The following is a 21,420-nucleotide window of genomic DNA, read 5'->3' as shown; positions in this document are numbered from 1 at the left end:
ACATTTACTCAGTCATGGTCATGGAGCAATATATTCATAAATTCCTAGCCTCTTTTCAAATAATAATAAAAATACTTAGCACTTGATAAGAATAGTTCATACTTAAAACACCTAACAAACATAAATTTATTAAGTAAAGGAAGAAGTAGATCCTGTAAATGGGCTGGGCCATATCATCATGGCAAATGAATTAGATCCTTAAAATAATGTTGAGGATATTCTACAGTTAGATTCAGTAAACTAAGACAATTTTAAGGTGAAAGGAATTGAAATAATTTATCACTGACTTGTTTTCTTATATCAGCAGAAGGTCAGAAAAAACCATTGCAATAATATTTCTATTGTAGAAAATGGCAATGAGGGCTGAAAAAAGAGATTGCCTCCGAGGTACTGTGCTGGCAATTTTTTCTTTTTTTTTTTTTCTGACAGTATATTACATGTGAAACATATGCCAAATTAAATTTATTTTGTAAGACAAGGAAAGGAGCTAAAAAATACAAATTTTATTCATGAGATTATACATATAAAAGTGGTATTTTGCAGTAGTTCTATTCATGTGGAGTAGGCTGACGTTACATATTTGTTATATGAAGTGCCTAAACTGTTACTAAAGCAGACATGATGTTTCAGGGCTTTCATGGCAACTGAGTACTCACTAAGGTACAGAGCTCAGCACAGTGCAGGTCTATGAAACTTGTAATATTTTTCCTCTGGAGCTGTAATATGACTCAGCAATCAATTCCACTGAAATAAGCTAATTATGAGCCACAGCTTTCACTACTGTTTGTAAGCAAAAGAGAGAAAAGAAAGGAAGACAGAGAGTAGAACAAAGGGAAGGAGGAAGGGAGAAATGATGGAGGGGAGGGTGGGAGGAGAGAGCATTATAATGAGATTACAGATTTGTTACTATTTAAAAGCCATTAAAGACAAAGAACTGAAGTCACCTAAGTGTCGAAACAGGCAAAATGCAAGAAGATACAGAAACTCTAAGAGAAGCAGCAAAGAGGAAGGTAGCAAATCAAGAAAGATCAAGAATCAGCCTGTTACAAGGCAAAGCTACTACCAGGCAGACAGGAGCACACAGTGGTGTTACCAGAAAAGGATACTGACTATGTAAGTTATATATTTATACGGATTTTTAATAACTTAGAGAAATTAATATCTTATACAGTGTGCAACATATAACTCAAACAGTGAGGCAGATAAATGTCAAAGCAGTATTTAACTGTGAGATACACATAAGACAACTATGATAATGGCAGTAAAAAAAAATAAAAATGTAGCAATATACAGTCACAGTATCTAGAGGTAGCATAGTGCTATGATTATGCACTTCTAAGTCCCTGAGTTCTTTGCTCTGGCATCATTCCTGTCTCTGGCTGCAATTGCTCCGTGAAGTAACTTTTTCCCCTTCTTAACTATGTTATCCCAGAGGTGCTACCACCACTGTTGATAGGCTCAGCCTTGGCCAGTGGCAGATCTGCATTGGAGCTGGCTGGCATTGGCTCTGTCGGACATGGGGGAAGCTTCTAGCAGCTTCTCGCAGAAGGCACCCCTGTAGCCTCCTGCTACCAAAACCTTGCCATGCAAATGCAACACAGGTCCAAATTATTATTTCTTAGTATCCAAAACATTTAACAATAAGCTTTCTGTGACTTGGGTAGATTTCAGGGTAATGTAATTTATGGGTTTTGTCAGACTCAATAAGAAACCCATAATTTATTTGTGATTTCATCATTCCTGAGAAATACAAGTATTTCAATATACACCAATATAAACGTCATACTTCACCACATTTTCCCATATATATTTTGACAACCCTGCAGATATTGCATGCAGAAACAATTCTTACAGCTAAATTATATAATTACTTAACTACAGCCCTTCCTTCACAAGATAAACGAAGCACTTATGCACATGCCTAAATATTTTGCTATGTGGAAATGTCGTCCATGATAGAGATGCATAAATTGTTGTTAACAATAATAGTAGCCAACTCTTCCCTGAAGACCTAAGCAGTATAGATAAAAAGGGAGAGTATATTAAGTTTACATGGCAAGGTGTTAGTAGCAGGGTGATTAAAGGCATGGCTTCTGTGAGAAGATACCAGAATTTTCCCCCATATCGAACAGAGCCAGTGCCAGACAGCTCCAAGACAGACCCACTGCTCAGCTGACCAAAGCTGAGCCAATCAGTGGTGGTGGTAGTGCCTCTGTGATAACATATTTAAGAAGGGAAAAATCTTCTGTGCAACAGGAGCCAGAAGAGAGGAGTGAGAAAACGTGAGGGAAACACCACCATGCTGGAAAAGTCTGTTCCTGAAAGACTACAAGCTGTGAAAAGGACCCATGCTGGAGCAGTTCAAGAAGAACTGCAGCCTGTGGGAAGACCCATGTTGGAGAAGTTCTTGGAAGACTGTCTCCCATGGGAGGAACCCCATGCTGGAGCAGGGGAAGAATGTGAGAAGGAATGAGTGGCGGAGACAACATGTAACAAACTGACTGCAAATCTCATTCCCCGCCCTCCTACACCACTTAGCGGGGGAGGAGGTAGAGAAAAATGGGAGTAAAGTTGAGATCAGAAAGAAAAGAGGGGTGAAGGGAAGGTGTATTAAGATTGTTCTTCTTTCTCATTATCATACTCTGACCTTTATTGTCAATAAATTAAATTAATTTCTATGAGTTGAGGCTGTTTTCCTTTGATGGTAATTGGTGAGTGATCTCATCTTCATCCAGACCCATGAGCTTTTCATCATACTTTCTCTTCCCTGTTCAGTTGAGGAAGGTGACAGAGCACTCGGTGGGCACCTGGTATTCAGCCAAGGCCAACCCACCATGAAGAGCCCTTAAACTGGTTCAACCAATCTTCAGTATTCCACTGGCAACAATACTGTACGAGGTATATGGTGCAGACAAAAGCAGTAATGGTGCTCATTATCACCTTTATAGTTAACTTCTCATTTCTTGTAGCTATGGGGAATCTCAGACATGTTACACCTCTTTAATTTCATGTCACATAAATTTCCTAATTTCCCCCTTTTTTTTTTTTTTTTTGTTGTTAAGATTTACAGATCATTTCAAAGCCACCTGTACCCCAGGCACAAGCAGATGCTAGTTCTCAACACTGCCTGTCCAGGTGAGGAAATTTGCTTCTTTATATCAGGGAGTCTATGTGTTACTGTCTCCATTAAATAAAAGTTCCAGCTCAAGTGTCATGGAGAAAGCAGGCTGGTACTCTGACTTCAGTTTCCTTCAGTGTCTTAGATGGCATAGCGTAACTGAGATAAGGAATAACTTAGAATATCAAGGGTCATTGATATAAGACTGTATCAAACGTCCACGTATTGTAGGCTGATCACCCTCATTAATCAGTAATTTTATATATCTTTTGAGTAGTTGCATTAAATCGTACAGTAATGACTCTGTCATTACCTCACTGTCTATCTGAAGAAGCACATTTTCAACCCTTCCACAAGCATATCAAATAAAAAGTCCAAAGTCTAGAAATGACAGAAGTATTAGATAGTAGAAGTTTTATTTATTTACCAACAGTTTGTTTTGAAATACATGTTGCATTCTATACAAATTTGGCTGAGCAGCAGAGAGGAAGGTGGAAAGGAAAGCTCACCTTGGCAGCTGCACTCTGGTCAAGGAAAATGAACCTTCCTTCAGAATAAATGAGTTTGCAGAGCTGGAAAAAGCTTCTGAAGTTTAAGATGGGGAAGTGAGGAACGAGACAGTAACAAAAGAGGAAAATATTGAAACAGTAACCCACAGTCAAAATGCAGAAATAATGGAAAGGGAGAAAGAGAGAGAAAAATACATAAAGAGGAACTGTGTACAGTTTACTGCAACCCGGGAAGCTATTAAGAATTACTGGGCTGAGAACAGGACTGAAAAAAATGTCCTATCCTGCCAAGACTGGCATGGTGAGCTAGAGGGGAAACTCTTTCCAAATAGTCTTTATTTTTATCCTCTTTCTCTGAGTGTATTTATTTGAAAAACTTAGGTTTTCTTCTTGTGTTCTAAAAAAATTTGGCTTTAAACTTGCAAAATTATTTCAGTATATTCCATGGTCCTCTCTGGAAAAAAATATTGTGAGGACATCTGCCTCACAACTCTGATCAATACAAAATTTCCTCATAACAAACAACAAATAAAAATTAAAATCTTTGTCCAGGTAATGTGAAAAGAGAGAAACATGGAATACATTTTTTACTAATTAACTTCAGTGAAAAATTCAAGACTCTTTAATACTAAGAATCACATTATGCCTGGCAGATAACAAGAAAAGTTACAAATACAAGCCAAACCAATCAAGGTGTGTGGAAATATCAACAGTACTTTAAAATATTATTTAGCCTGATAGTATTCCACCCATTGCAGCTACAATTTTTCATAATTTCAATAGTTTATTGATCTAAGGGGTGGTAAATACAGCTGAAAGGAACTGTGAAATTGTGTATGTAATACTATAGAATCATAGAATAGCTAGGGTTCGAAAGGACCTTAAGATCATTTAGTTCTAACCCCCCAGCCATGGGCAGGGACACCTCGCACTAAAACATGTCGCCCAAGACTCCATCCAACCTGGCCTTGAACACTGTCAGAGATGGAGCATTCACAACTTCCTTGGGCAATCCATTCCAGTGCCTCACCACCCTCACACTAAAGAACTTCTTCCTTATCTCTAACCTAAACTTCCCCTGTTTAAGTTTGAACCCATTGCCCCTTGTCCTACCACTACAGTTCCTAATGAAGAGCCCCTCCCCAGCATCCTTATAGGCTCCCTTCAGATACTGGAAGGCTGCTATGAGGTCTCCACACAGCCTTCTCTTCTCTAGGCTGAACAGCCCCAACTTTCTCAGCCTGTGTTCATATGGGAGGTGCTCCAGCCTCCTCCTCATCCTCGTGGCCCTCCTCCAGACTTGCTCCAACAGCTTCATGTCCTTCGTATGTTGAGGACACCAGAACTGTGTACACAATACTCCAAGTGAGGTCTCACAAGAGTAGAGTAGAGGTGCAGGATCACCTCCTTCGACCTGCTGGTCGTGCTTCTTTTGATGCAGCCAAGGATATGGTTGGCTTCCTGGGCTGTGAGCGCACACTGCCAGCTCATGTTAAGTTTCTCATCAACCATATATATATTCATATACTAAAAAAAAAAAAAAGTTTTAATTAGTAAAGAGCAGAAAACAAAAGTACAAATAATTTCGTGTGTGTCTGTGACTTAAAAATTAACAGAAAACAGACCTATTATTTCCTTTGCCACCAAAAAGAAACTGGACATAGTAATACTATCTTTCCCTATTGAACAACAAACATTTCACATTTCACATAGCTTTTTGCTATATTTGGTACAGTAATCTCTATCAAGGGGTAAATTGACTTTCCTTTTACAGATCATTAGCAGCTGCAATCTAGCCATTAGAATTTGCATGAACTGGTTCTAGATTGTCTCTAAGTTCAGATATGAGTTCATTCAGCATTGTAAGGCACATTAAATAAGAAGTATTTCCTTGAACTTGCACAACTTTTGGCTTATAACTATAATAAATATTTTTCTGTGTTATTGCTACATCATTTAAACCTTTTATTTGCAAAGAATTTGTGTTTCAAATACACAAAACATGTGTGTCCAAACAATATCTTATGTTGATGAACAGATTGTCAGGAGTTCAAACAGAAATCTAATCCACACTATCCCTATATCAGCGTTGTGGTCAGGATCATCCTAAATATTTGGTTGACTTTGAACAAGTACAAGCATGACTTTTGAATTAAGAAGTCAGGACACAGAGAATGGTACATTTTTTCTTTCTTTAAGGTAAAATAGTTTATTCTAAAATTACGTTGGTAAGCCCTTTGGAATGATCTAATGCACTATTTAATATGGATTTATGCATGGATGGATGTGAATTTCTCAATATGCATCCTCTGACAGAATTCAGTCTAATGTAGTTACATGTCTTGTATATAACAACAGTTTTTGTGCTTTCTTTCAAAAGTCCCATTAAATTATCTACACAAAAATGAGACCACTAGAGCTGCGTTTTTTTCACCTGACAGCAAGTTCTTGTATAGCAGTTCTGTCAACACAGGGAAAGGGCACCTGGCTCATAAATTTGCTGTCCCTTTCTAAGGGATTGTGTCTATAGAAATGCAAGCACAAAAGAGAAGCTTAGACTCCAAGTGGCTGACCTCAATACTAGCTGACACAGGAATAACTTGGTTCATTTTCACCTCCATAAATCATAGATTTATTGAGGTTGGATGGGAGGTTATCTGGTCCAACAAAAGTAGATCATATTGCTCAGATTCTTATCTCCTAGGCCTCTGCGTTTAGTGAAAAGCACAAAGGCTGCTATTACCACAGCTTTGGCCAATTCTTCTTTAACATTAAGCAGAAGGTCTAGCAGACTGCTTCTCCGAGATTTTGGCCACCTATGTAAAGAAATTATCCCAAACCCCTCCACATTCCAAAAATCTCCTGGATTGCTTGTAGCTAGCAGTAGCACCTTTGCAAGAGAAAGTTTCCCATGGTAACCAGGGACCATGATTGAGATTTTTTCCCAGTTTTCTGAATATAGCTCATTCTACCTTCCTTTCTTGACTGTGTAATAAGATGCCTACCATGATGTTATTATACATGTTGGTCTCTCCCCTGTTCTTCACCCATAAGTTCTCAGCTTGAAAAAAAACCCCAAACAAAAAAGCTGATGAGCTTGATAAGTTGTACAATATGCATTTGGGTTTTATGATAGTTTCAGAGTAATCTAGAGGAAAACTTTGGCAGCTCATTGAAATAGGAATGTGATTAAGTCAAAGATATGTATCTCAAATTTTTATACAAAGATGCCTGATACAACTGGAATTATTTAGGTGATTTTTGAACAGCCTCATATATGAAGAGCAGTTGTTAGGACCTATAGCTGAAGAGAAGTGAAAGGAGCTCTAATCGTAGTAATATGTTTCTCAGTTTGGAAAGAGTGTCAGGTAAACACAATACCTACAATTGAATTGAAATAGGTGGTTCTTAGTTTTGTCATATCCAAAATGATGTCTTTAAAGGTACGTATTATATTTTTAGTAGTAAATACAGATGACAATTTCATTCAGTGTTTTATAAGAGCAGATCCGAAAAGAAATAACTTTGGTTAAGCAGAAATGGTAAGAAATAGTAGATGACATTAGGTCTAATATTGACCATTTTTAGCAGATTGACTTTTTTTACAAGTCTTTCAATCAAGATCTTTCACTAAGAATTGATAGGAGATTGAAAATATTCTTACAGTTTTTTTTTCAAACATTGTTATATTGTAATTTAGAACTGATATAAAAGGTAATTGGTTTTTGCTGAAATTTTGCATTACATAGGTCTTTAAAGAAATTACGAGAACATGAAAGAATATATAAACATTTCTTCTTAGTGTATTTTTGCAACTCTTTTCCACAGTAGAAGAGATTTCTATAAGGAAAATTTATTTGTGGTTACAGAAAAGAATCTGATTTTTGAGACCTAACTTGAGGGAAAAAGCTATCTTCAACACCTTCTAGACCTTTTAAATGTTCTGATAGAGGCAGAACAATTAAGCGTAAGTGATGTGCAGCTGGGAAACGGTAGAACTCCATGTAGCATAACCAGTTATCCTGGGAGGAAAAGCACAGAGGAACAATGGAATGAATTGCAGTTGGTGGTAACCACATTTTCACTGAGGTAAAAACTTGTTCTGCTTTCATTACTACCTTCTGGGGAGCAAAAGACATTTTAAAATTCTTTTTATGTTTGGTAGGTATTTTGGGGGTGAAAAAAAAAAAGTCTTTTCAATCTGTTGCATTTCCACATGGAAATAACCAGGATAAATTTACAGTAGTGGTCTTACACGGCCATAAATTTCCTGTATGTTATCTCAAGGAGTCCTCAACTCCAGTTTTTTTGCTCAGGAAGCTTATGATAGTTCTGTGTTACCACAAACTACCCATATCAACCACTTATGCCAGCCTATCAGTTAACACATAATCTTCTGACTTTCTCTTGAGGACAAAAAAAATAAAAAGAGGAAAAAAGAAAAAAAAAAGAATGAAAACCACATCTAATACTACGTAAGATTTTCTTTGTGGAATAGGAAGCCCTGAAACTTTAATGCATCTTTAGAGGTCTGATTTCAGGTTATTCTCAAAATGCAGGAATGCAAGCATGGGGTACTTAAAGCACTGATGCTTCACTGCACATTATGAAGAGATATGTTATTAGTCCTATAGCCCCTGAAGTACAATATAAACCCCATCTACTATAAAATCTGTAGAAATGAAATAGTTTAACTTGGCTAATGAGAACATGCTAATAGTGGGAGCAGACCACAAAAAGGAGGCAGTTTAATATTGTGCCTGTAATAATTTGATTGTGTAGGCCCCATTTTGTAGCAAGATAACTTACATGTTTCAAGATATTATAATTATTATGAGACCTTTCTGCAATTAATGTCTTTTCTGAAAGTCAATTCAAGGAGGTTTCACTCATTAAAACAGTCTCAAACAGCTTCAGGCTCCTCTTTCACCCCCACTTGCTGTTTGCAGATGAAAAGTATGTTACAAGGTCTAGTAATAACCATAATCTCCTGAGAGATGCAAATCACTGAGATACACCAAGGACTTGACTTACACAAGTTCACAAAGTTCTATGAATCTTCTTCTGAGGTGTTATTAAACTTTAAAGGTTCAATGATCCACCACTTTCAAGATCCATGTCCTATGCCTAACCATTACCTTAAAATAACTGTTTTATAACAGCAAGTTATTGATTTAGAGAAAAAGTAAAATGAGCCCAATGTGTGTCCAAGAACAAACACACTTGATAGGTTTTATATTGAAATATCCTACTGAGCTAATTTCAGTACTATTATACAGCTGAAGCCTGGAAAAATGATATTAAATGATGCCATTTTTGTTCAGTTTCATTTATTATAGTCATATGATTTTACTAGTCAATTATCTTTCTCCCTTTATTTATTTGCCTAACAGTTAAGAGAGAAAATATAAGTAAAACTTAAAAAAAAAATAAAATTTCTGTTTAATTCAGTTCAGTATATTATTATACACAGAATTTATTGCAACTTTTCAGAGGATAGATGTCTACAGAAATGTCGATATTGTTGTTTCTTAAAAACCTTAACAAGAAAAGCAAACTGAAAAAATTATTTAAGGATATTTAATTCAGATTATACTATTGTCTTTTGTTGCACTCATTTAATACTCTTCAGAAAGAATTTTCCTTTAAAAATATTCTTTAATGGCTATGGCTTTCATGATCTGTTGACACAAATCCCTAGGGAATTTCATTTCATCCATTGCCCATCAATTTCAGTTTTATCAGCTCAGAACATGAAGCTTGTAAATTACAGTTCCCAAGAGGCAAGGTGCTAAAGAGGAAAATTGTAACTAAATGCTTAAAAAAAAAAAAAAGGCCAACTGTCTCCTTAATACCATTAGAATGACATTAGTCTTCACTAATATCATTTTAGCTCATTTGGACAAACTGATATTTCAGTTTCTGTAATGCCAAAAAAGATCAAGCATGTTAAAAGACCAATATTTTTGTATAGTTTCTGCTTCCTGTAGTTTTCAAAATCTCAAATTTCTGCCTTAGTTCAGTTCAAAAGAAAAGGATAAATATATAGAGACTAGAAATGTTCCTTCAGAAAAGTTTCATAAAGCCATAGTTTTTCTTTTAAAATCAGTACTATAATTATGATTATATATTTATTTACAAAACATCCTAATCAGTTTCTTTCTCCTCTGTGTCTCTATTTCTCATGAAACATTTTTGAGTTAGCAAGCAACCTGGAGCAGTTCATTACATTCTTCATTCCAAATGGAACCCTTTAAAATTCTCCCTCCTTGTTCCTGCCTTTCAACAATCTTCCTGAATTGGAATATTCCCTCTTCCTTCTTTCTAAAGAAGCTGTTCACAGAAGATCTTTATTACAGCAAAATTCATTTTACAGCATAAAGTAGGGTGAAAATTTAGATTTTCTTCCCATAAAATAATTCTTATATTTTGGAAAGAGGTAAACAAACCCCAAACTTTTTAAAAAAATCAATCGGATAGATAGACAGACAGACAGATAGAAGAATTTTTCTTTTTTCTGCCGTTTTTAAAGTTAGCTGTCCAGAAGGGTTGCCTGCTGTATTTGGCTTATGACATCAAAGAAATCTGTGTAGCAAGGTTTGTGAATTGGTTACAGGAGAATAAAAACAGCAGTAGATAGTCCTTCAAATACAGAAGGAGGCAAACACAGGGGAGAGAAGTCCAGAGGGCTGAGTGATCATGAGTCTGAAAGAAAAATTGAGAATGAATCAAAGCATCCTTTTACATTTAGCATTTCAGGATGATAAAGTATTATCAGAAAATTTTAACCAGTCAGCTCTAAATATATCCTCACCCGTAACCTTGTCCACCCAAAATACCGCACACCAGATTTTCTGATAACTACTTAGTAGAGAAGATGTGAAGTAATATACATATTTTAGCAATTTGCTGTCCTGGGTTCAGCTATAGCAGTCATTTTTCTCCTGCTTAGTAGCTGGTGCAGTGCTGTGTTTTTTAACTTTCAGCCTGGGAACAACGCTGATAACACCGATGTTTTTAGTTGTTGCTAAGTAATGTTTATTCCAACCAAGGACTTTCTCAGTCTCATGCTTTGCCAGGGAGGAGGGGAAGCCGGGAGGAAGCAGAGCCAGGACACCTGACCCAAACTAGCCAAAGGGGTATTCCATACCACAGCACGTCATGCCCAGTATATAAACTGGGGGGAGTTACCCGGAAGGCCCAGATCACTGCTCGGGTCGGGCTGGGTATCGGTCGGCGGGTGGTGAGCAATTGTATCCTCTCCCCTTGTTATTTCACTAATTGTTATTATCATTGGTGGTAGCAGTAGTGGTTTTGTGTTATACCTTAGTTGCGGGACTGCTCTTATCTCAACCCGTGGGAGTTACATTCTTCCCATTCTCCTCCCCATCCCTCCGGGAGCGGGGGGGAGGAAGAAGTGGGGGGGGGGAGGGAGTGAGCGAGCGGCTGTGTGGTTCTGAGTTACCGGCTGGGCTCAAACCATGACAGTTCTTTTTGGCACCCAACGTGGGGCTCGAAAGGTTGAGATAACGACAGATCTGACCAGAGTGTGTTTAATCATATTTGTGATAAGCATTCATTGTTACTACTCGTCACAATGGTGATTATTTGGCTCTCAGACTTGTTGCGCTTGATCTCAGAATTTCAGCATGTTGTACCTTACTTAGAGCCACTATTTGCTGTTTTAGCGTTTATCGGCTGGGGGGCCTGGGCTAAGGTTCTTGTTTCACTGTACTTCATGGTAATGACTTGTAATACAATAGACTCATTGATCATGAAACTGGTCTGGTTTGTGCTTCCAGCGTGGCCATCACCACTATACATTGGGAGGTATATAATGAAATATTTTAGCAATTGCATATCTTTTTTTTTCTCCTCGGGGGGTAAACTTACGAAGGAAGCATTCTCTTTCACCCCCCGTTCCTCCACCAGCCTATTTGCAACAGCAGTTGAGAGTTCTGAAGGTTTTAGATGGCCTTTGAGTACCCTTGAAACCTGCCTGCTGATTGTGCTGGGGATCAGCATGTTGGCAAACATACGGAGTGTGTTTTACCCACGGCCATCCCGTCGTAGGAACATCCTATTTCGTTTAATGTCAAAAATTCAGCAGTATCAGGTTCGAATCTGGTCTAGGGTTAGACGACGATATAGGAGGACCACCAGGAGATTTTCCCTGAGGCTGGACAGTTATGAGTGGCAGGGTGTGTGGGATAGTATGGGCAAGTACCTAGGCCAGTGGGCCCCTCCAGTGCTTTGGAACTTCACCACTGAACAAGTGCAACATCCGGAAAAACTAGTAAAACACTTAAACGAGGTGTGCTGTCGTCCTGGTTATACCAGAGAGGGACAAATTTTGGCAACGTGCTGGGGCTTGGCCTATGCCTACAGAGCCCTGCTCAACACTATCCAGCACCTTCAAAGGGAAAAAAATGTCTCTGGATCTGATGGCAAAGCAACAGACAACGCAGCTATGCCAACTACAAGCACAGCAGCTACTCAGACCCTGACCACAACAGTCAACACAGCTACTCCAAGTACAGCAGTTACACCAACCCCAGTGACAAGCACAACAGCTACTCAAACCCCGACAGCAACAGACGATGTGGCTACTCCAAGCACCGCAGCCACACCAACCCCAGTGACAAGCACAGTAGCTACTCAAACCCCGACAGCAACAGACAATATAGCTACTCCAAGCACCGCAGCCACACCAACCCCAGTGACAAGCACAGTAGCTACTCAAACCCCGACAGCAACAGACAATATAGCTACTCCAAGCACCACAGCTACACCAACCCCAGTGACATGCACAGTAGCTATTCAAACCCCAACAGCAACAGACAATATGGCTACTCCAAGCACCGCAGCTACACCAACCCCAGTGACAAGCACAGTAGCTACTCAAACCCTGACAGCAACAGATAATGCAGCTGTTGGTGTTACTCAACTCCCAAGCACAACAGCTGCACCAACCCCAGCAATAGACATTGCAACCACTCCAATCCTAGTGGCAGGCACTGCAGCCACTCCAACTACAGTGACAAACACTGCAGCTAAACCAAATGTCCAGTTTGTGACAATGTCTGTTGCCCCTGTAAGCAAAAGCAGACGAAAGGCACAAAGAGCAACCCGCGAAGTGAAGAAAGATGAAGACCCAGTGCCATTACTATATGCAACAGCACCTGAACAAGAGTTACTACTACGTGGGTCAGAGGAAGAGGAAGAAGAAGAAGAGGTCACTTCTCGACCCCGGACCTCAACCGAACTACGGAATATGCAAAAAGATTTCACCCGTCTTCCAGGGGAGCACATTGTCACCTGGTTGCTCCGGTGCTGGGACAATGGGGCTGACGGTCATGAACTAGAAGGTAGGGAAGCCAAGCAGCTGGGATCACTTGCTAAGGAAGGAGGAATTGACAAAGCGATTGCAAGAGAGAAGCGAGCCCTCAGTCTTTGGAGGCGGCTCCTGGCAGCTGTGAAGGAAAGGTTTCCCTACAAAGACGATATTACGAATCGCTCAGCCAACTGGACCACGATAGAGAAAGGCATCCAGTCCCTGAGGGAATCAGCCATTATAGAGATGATCTATCGTAGGCCGGATTCCAGGAACACATCCGTAGACCCAGATGAAGTCAAATGTACACGACCCATGTGGCGGAAACTTACACGGAGTGCGCCATCATCATATGCCCACACATTGGCATCAATGACCTGGAATGACGGAATATCACCAACAGTGGATTGCCTGATTCGTCAACTCCGAGAGTTCGAAGACAATCTCACCCCTTCCATCATTTCAGCTGTGGAAAAACTGTCCCAGGAGTTCAAACAATTGAGAGATGATTTATCCGATCTATCCAGCTCTCCACGCGTACCAACCCATGTCTCAGCTATTAACAGAAGGCGCCCTACTGCTCGAGAAAGAAAATATACGAGGTACACGCCACGGGCCACCCTATGGTTTTACCTGCGGGATCATGGAGAAGACATGAGAAAGTGGGATGGAAAACCTACTTCAGCTCTGGAGCAACGGGTGCGTGAACTGAAGAGGAGAACAATGGTCAAGGATGATCCTCCCAGGAAAGCTGCTGCTCCAGCCTCTGGCGAGCAGTTTCCCAGATGGAGCGAAAGAGCTGATTTTACTCCAGCTCCTGTGATAAGGAATACTAATCCCTTTCTACAAGACAGAAGTGGAGAATTTTGTGATCACTATTAGAGGGGCCCTGCCTCCAGCCAGGTGGAGGAGAGGGATAATCGGGTTTACTGGACTGTGTGGATCAGATGGCCTGGCACATCAGTCCCACAGAAGTATAAGGCTCTAGTAGATACCGGTGCACAGTGTACTCTGATGCCATCAAGGTATCAAGGGGTGAAACCCATTTCTATTTCTGGAGTGACAGGAGGATCCCAAGCGTTAACTATGCTGGAAGCTGAAATCAGCCTGACTGGGAGGAAGTGGCAAAAGCACCCCATTGTAACTGGTCCAGGGGCTCCATGCATCCTTGGCATAGACTATCTCAGGAGAGGGTATTTCAAAGACCCAAAAGGGTATAGATGGGCTTTTGGTATCGCTGCCTTGGAGACAGAGGAAATTAAGCAGCTGTCCACCTTACCCGGTCTCTCAGAGGATCCTTCTGTTGTGGGGTTGCTGAAGGTCAAAGAACAACAAGTGCCAATTGCGACCACAACAGTGCACCGGCGGCAATATCGCACCAACCGAGACTCCTTGATTCCCATCCATAAGCTGATCCGCAGACTGGAGAGCCAAGGAGTGATCAGCAGGACCCGCTCACCCTTTAATAGCCCCATATGGCCAGTGCAAAAGTCTAATGGAGAGTGGAGATTAACAGTAGACTATCGTGGCCTGAACGAAGTCACACCACCATTGAGTGCTGCCGTACCGGACATGTTAGAACTTCAGTATGAACTGGAGTCAAAGGCAGCCAAGTGGTATGCCACAATTGACATTGCCAATGCATTTTTCTCAATCCCTTTGGCAGCAGAATGCAGGCCACAGTTTGCTTTCACTTGGAGGGGCGTCCAGTACACTTGGAACCGACTGCCCCAGGGGTGGAAACACAGCCCTACCATCTGCCATGGATTGATCCAGACTGCACTGGAACAGGGGCAAGCTCCAGAACACCTGCAATACATTGATGACATCATCGTGTGGGGTGATACAGCGGAAGAAGTTTTTGAGAAAGGGAGGAAAATAATCCAAATCCTGCTGAAGGCCGGTTTTGCCATAAAACGGAATAAGGTCAAGGGACCTGCACAAGAGATTCAATTTTTGGGAATAAAATGGCAAGATGGACGCCGCCAGATCCCCACAGACGTGATCAACAAGATAACAGCAATGTCTCCACCAACTAACAAGAAAGAAACACAAGCTTTCTTAGGTGTTGTGGGGTTCTGGAGAATGCACATCCCAAATTACAGTCTGATTGTAAGCCCTCTCTACCACGTGACCCGGAAGAAGAATGATTTCAAATGGGGCCCTGAGCAACAACAAGCCTTTGAACAAATTAAACGAGAAATAGTTCATGCAGTAGCCCTTGGACCAGTCCGGGCGGGGCCAGATGTGAAAAATGTGCTCTATACCGCAGCTGGGGAGAATGGTCCTACCTGGAGCCTCTGGCAGAAAGCTCCAGGGGAGACTCGAGGTCGACCCCTTGGCTTTTGGAGTCGGGGATATAAAGGATCCGAGGCCAGCTACACTCCCACTGAAAAAGAGATACTGGCAGCCTATGAAGGGGTTCGAGCTGCCTCAGAAGTGATTGGAACTGAAGCGCAGCTCCTCCTGGCACCCCGGTTGCCTGTGCTGGGCTGGATGTTCAAAGGCAGGGTCTCCTCTACACATCATGCAACTGATGCTACATGGAGTAAGTGGGCCGCACTAATTACACAACGAGCTCGAATAGGAAATCCCAGTCGTCCAGGAATTCTAGAAGTCATCATGGACTGGCCAGAGGGCAAAGATTTTGGGATGTCACCAGAAGAGGAGGTGACGCGTGCTGAAGAGGCCCCACCATATAATGAACTGTCAGAGAGTGAAAAGCAATATGCCTTGTTTACTGATGGGTCCTGCCGTATTGTGGGAAAGCATCGGAGATGGAAGGCAGCTGTGTGGAGTCCCCTGTGACAAGTTGCAGAAACTGCTGAGGGAGAGGGTGAATCGAGTCAATTTGCAGAGGTGAAAGCCATCCAGCTGGCCTTGGACATTGCTGAACGAGAAAAATGGCCAGTACTTTATCTCTATACTGACTCATGGATGGTGGCAAATGCCCTGTGGGGGTGGTTGCAGCAATGGAAGCAGAGCAACTGGCAACGCAGAAGTAAACCCATCTGGGCTGCTGCATTGTGGCAAGATATCGCTGCTCGGGTGCAGAACCTGGTGGTGAAGGTACGCCACGTAGATGCTCATGTACCCAAGAGTCGGGCCACTGAGGAACACCAGAATAACCAGCAAGTGGATAAAGCTGCTAAGATTAAAGTGGCTCAGATGGACTTGGATTGGCAACATAAGGGTGAATTATTTTTAGCCCGGTGGGCCCATGACACCTCAGGCCATCAAGGCAGAGATGCAACATATAGATGGGCTCGTGATCGAGGGGTGGACTTAACGATGGACACTATTGCCCAGGTTATTCACGAATGTGAAACATGTGCTGCAATTAAGCAAGCCAAGCGGTTAAGGCCTCTCTGGTATGGAGGACGATGGCTGAAGTACAAATATGGGGAGGCCTGGCAGATTGACTATATCACACTCCCACCAACCCGCCAGGGCAAGCGCTATGTGCTTACCATGGTGGAAGCAACCACCGGCTGGCTGGAAACATACGCTGTGTCCCATGCCACTGCCCGGAACACTATCCTGGGCCTTGAGAAACAAGTCTTGTGGCGACACGGCACCCCAGAGAGAATTGAGTCAGACAATGGGACTCATTTCCGGAACAACCTCATAGACACTTGGGCCAAAGAGCATGGCATTGAGTGGGTATACCACATCCCCTACCATGCACCAGCCTCTCGGAAAATCGAACGGTACAATGGGCTGTTAAAAACTACACTGAGAGCAATGGGTGGTGGGACTTTCAAACACTGGGATACACATTTACCAAAAGCCACCTGGTTGGTCAACAGTAGGGGATCTGCCAACAAGGCTGGCCCAGCCCAATCAGAACTTTTACGTACTGTAGAGGGGGATAAAGTTCCTGTGGTGCACATAAAGCATTTGTTGGGGAAGACAGTCTGGGTTATTCCTGCTTCAGGTAAAGGCAAACCCACTCGTGGGGTTGCTTTTGCTCAGGGACCTGGATATACTTGGTGGGTAATGCGGGAAGATGGGGAAGTCCGATGTGTACCTCAAGGGGATTTGATTTTGGGGGAAAACAGCCAATGAACTCAATTGTACGCTGTTGCCTGCTCTATAACACTTTTATAGCCCACCAGCTAGATATCTTCAGGTCACCAGCCATTGACCCTGACTTCCCTCCAATCATCACCTCAACAAAGAATGAATTTTGAGGAAACCAGACGAGCTCAGCAGTGACCAGATGAGTTTGGCGGTATCATCAGCAGGCAACAACCCAACACTACGTACCGTCCCTCCTGCCCTGAAAGACTATTACAAGAGATGGAGCCTGACATCATGGACTGGATGAGTTCAGCAATTTTACAGGGATTGGTCCATGGACTAGGGAATGATATCTTTCTCTGTGTGTGGGTGTGGGTGTATATATATGTGTATATATGGGACAGGGGTGATGGTGTGCTGAGAGATGTGGGATCTGAGCATGACGTGAATGGTATGGAATAAGGGGTGGATACTGTCCTGGGTTCAGCTATAGCAGTCATTTTTCTCCTGCTTAGTAGCTGGTGCAGTGCTGTGTTTTTTAACTTTCAGCCTGGGAACAACGCTGATAACACCGATGTTTTTAGTTGTTGCTAAGTAATGTTTATTCCAACCAAGGACTTTCTCAGTCTCATGCTTTGCCAGGGAGGAGGGGATGCCGGGAGGAAGCAGAGACAGGACACCTGACCCAAACTAGCCAAAGGGGTATTCCATACCACAGCACGTCATGCCCAGTATATAAACCGGGGGGAGTTACCCGGAAGGCCCTGATCACTGCTCGGGTCGGGCTGGGTATCGGTCGGCGGGTGGTGAGCAATTGTATCCTCTCCCCTTGTTATTTCACTAATCGTTATTATCATTGGTGGTAGCAGTAGTGGTTTTGTGTTATACCTTAGTTGCGGGACTGCTCTTATCTCAACCCGTGGGAGTTACATTCTTCCCATTCTCCTCCCCATCCCTCCGGGAGCGGGGGGGAGGAAGAAGTTGCGGGGGGGGGAGTGAGCGAGCGGCTGTGTGGTTCTGAGTTACCGGCTGGGCTCAAACCACGACATTTGCATAAGCTATTTGATACCTAATAGGACTTGTACCCAATACCCCAGAAGACGGACCATAACATCTCTGTAAAGGCAATCTTATCTTCTAGGTAATAGCTGAAGTTAGTCATATCATGTAAACAGCAGGCCCTTTGAGACAGTCTTTCTCATAATTAGACTGAACACTCTTGAAACTCACACTTCCTACATAGATTTGTTATGATGTTTTCCTTGCAATCAAACCCAAACTGGTATATTAATAGTCCCATATGGTCTCTGATAGTACTAATTTCCATAATTTTATAAAAGATGGCTGGTGATCACATACCTTCTCCCTTCTCACACGTGGCATATTGGATTTGATAACCCCAGCTGAAGTTCTGAATCATTTCTGATGGGTGTTGGGAATAAGGGAAGAAAATATTTCTTCTTTTTATTAAATTCCATATCTGAAACATTATTATGAAACTTGAATATTCTTCTGCTGATTTAAATCTTCTGAGTAAAAAAATTAACTACATCAAATTTATATTTAAACTTCATGTAATTTCTGTGCGACATTAGGGTGATCATGGTACCATCCCAAAAATGTCCTTTGTTATTGAGAACTATTTTAGTAAATGTAGTAATGCCAATTGCCCACTCAGAATTTTGCTGAAATACTGCAAATTTATTCAAAGTAAGTTTAAAACCAGACATATTCTTAAGCCTTCTCATGTCTTCTAGACTGAACACGTATATTTACAAGCAGTAAACAAAGCAGTATATTAATTCATTTTATATATGAAGTATTTTAATTAATACATGGTCTCTGAGGAAAAACTGATTCTGTTCTTTCCATAAGCATCATTAAAATGCATTCAGATCTAAACAAAGAGGTGAGATTAGCCTATACAAATAAAATAATAAGCCATTCCTTTGTACTTAGTGTTACATTATTACAACTCTTTTCAGTGTATGCAGGATTTTCTTACTCTCAAATATATAGAAAGAGAAAAAAAAAAAAACCACAAGATAAGTGATACTATTATGCTGAATTACATTGTTTTATAGATTCCCTGAGAACTGTCAGATCAAATGTGTCTTTCCTGGCTTCAGCTTGGGTAGAGTTATTTTTCTTCCAAGCAGCTGGAACAGTGCTGTGTTTTGGCTTTTTTTTATTTTTTCTCTTTATTTTTCTTAATAATTCCTAATATTCTATTTGATTTTGGTCTTTCTTTAGCATTCAAAAACACTGCACAGATGATTTCCCATAAGGATGAAATTATTATAACTGAATTATCTTTCGTTGGAGTATTAGCCCAGAACCCAATACAGTGTTTAAAAAATAGATTTTTCTGTTTTATTTGCTCCCTTATACATCACTATATCTATTTTCATTGTTTTATCTCCAATTTTATTCCCAAGCATAGTAATGTCAACAAAGTTTATTATCCCTGGCAGTGTTCGAGGCCAGTGGGATGGAGTCTTGGGTGACATGGTTTAGTGTGAGGTGTCCCTGCCCATGGCAGGAAATTATTTCAATGGGGTTTTTTTCTTACTGACTCCTTTAGAGAACCTTGATAGTATCCCCTAATTGATTTTTTCAGCATAATTTGAAGAAACTTTCTTTTTGTAAATATTTAGTTTAGTGTTCTGTTGTTCCCTGAATACCTCCTTAATTTTCTTTTTTTTTTTTTTTTTTAAACTGAGTTATCTTCTTTCACTTCCCAATCACCTGTTACCACAACTGATTCAAAACAGGTCATATAGTACAGCTGGTAGCTCAGCTATATCTCCATTGCTTTTCTCATGTTTCTAGCATGATTTGCTACTCTTCATTCTGTTATTCTGTAAGCTCTACAGAAATGTCAGTTTGCAACAGATCCTGAAACAGAACCCTCAAAAGACTTAAAGCATGGGGAACTCTTCTGTTTTCTGCAAGGTGAGCATAGATGCAAAGTAAGCATTTAGCCTTTCTGACTGCGGACAAATATTCTTTGAGAACTCTTCTTTTTACTTTAGTTACCTATTGACTCATGACATTCTATGTCCCTGAAAAAAAGATCTAGTATTATTTTTAATAAACTTGGCAAGCTGTTCCTCAAACCCTTTCTGACCGACTACTTTGGATTGTCATCTGCCAAACTTATTAGTCTATTTATTTAGACACTACCACAACTTCTTGAAAGACTCTTCTCTTTAAATGACCATTCAGCCTTTTTCTTTAGCTGCATAGTTTTTTCTTTAACTCTTTCTTTGTAAGGGACAAATTTTGATCATTGGTGCTTAACATGATCAATTGGTTGTATGATTCTTTTCTATTGCCTCTCTGGATGGAGTTCAGTTGCTTAGAGGTAGACATTTAATGTAATCTGAGATAAACTGGATATTCCAATTTGTTTCCTGCTGCCATGTCAGCAAGTTGAGGTCTCCTGTAGGTCCTGTGTCATACTACCTGGCCTCATGGGATGGCTTGGGGACCCTAAAAGAGCCAATAGATGCACTTAGATGCCTATGTCTAAGTAACTGAATCTCACCTGCTCTATAAGCCATTCTTGTATTAACATGGGTATGTGACACTCATTACATAACTGTGCCTGAATATTTTTAATAATAGAAGCTATTTTTATTTACATTTTTATTTCCTTTATAGCATTTTATTGTCTTTTTTTTCCTGTGTTGCTCTTTGTTTGGTGGTGGTTGTTGTTGTTTGGGTTTTTCCTTCTCAATGTATAGGTTTAGGAGATTATTAGTTTTACTCTATCTTCTTTCTTCCTCATACCTTGCTCACATATTTGGAAGTGTTAGTTCTATCCCTTCTATGACAGAGAAAGGTGCAGCATTCCTTCCTATGAAGACATTCCTTCCAACCAAGACAATGAAATCTTGTATGTAGGAATGCAAACACTATGAGAATTGAGTTACTGTGCACCAAAGGCAATACTAAAGCAATAGTTAGCTAGTAGTAGAGCACTTATACTCACCAAAGACTAGTACCTTCATCTCAGAAGAGAGAAACCTAGGTTTGAGTCTGATCCCTGTTTCTAACTCTATGATTTTTTTAATTCAAGGCAGTCCTAGAAGCTGGAATCAGAGCAATTAATGCTTCCAATTGAGAGCTCTAAATGGCTGGTGGGAAGATTTATTTGTGTCTCTTTATAGAAAAAAACCCAATTTTAGCAGCAGACTGTCATATGCAAAAAATACCTCTGTGTTTGTCTGAAAGATCCTCAACCCACTAAACCAACCCCCTTAACCTCTGCCCTGGATCCTGAGAGGATCAACACAAGCTTATGTTCAAGTGTTCCTTAAAGTAGTAGAAAATAAGCCATTCTGCTGTACTAGGTGATGTCTAGCTTCAGAACTTCCTGTTAAGGATAGGGCACTGACCTGTATTTCTTTTGGAGCTATACAATTTCAGCA

The sequence above is a fragment of the Strigops habroptila genome, chromosome 2 (assembly GCF_004027225.2).
Source record: "Strigops habroptila isolate Jane chromosome 2, bStrHab1.2.pri, whole genome shotgun sequence".
NCBI classification, from domain to species: Eukaryota; Metazoa; Chordata; class Aves; order Psittaciformes; family Psittacidae; genus Strigops; species Strigops habroptila.
Note: the sequence above shows the minus strand (reverse complement) of the source record.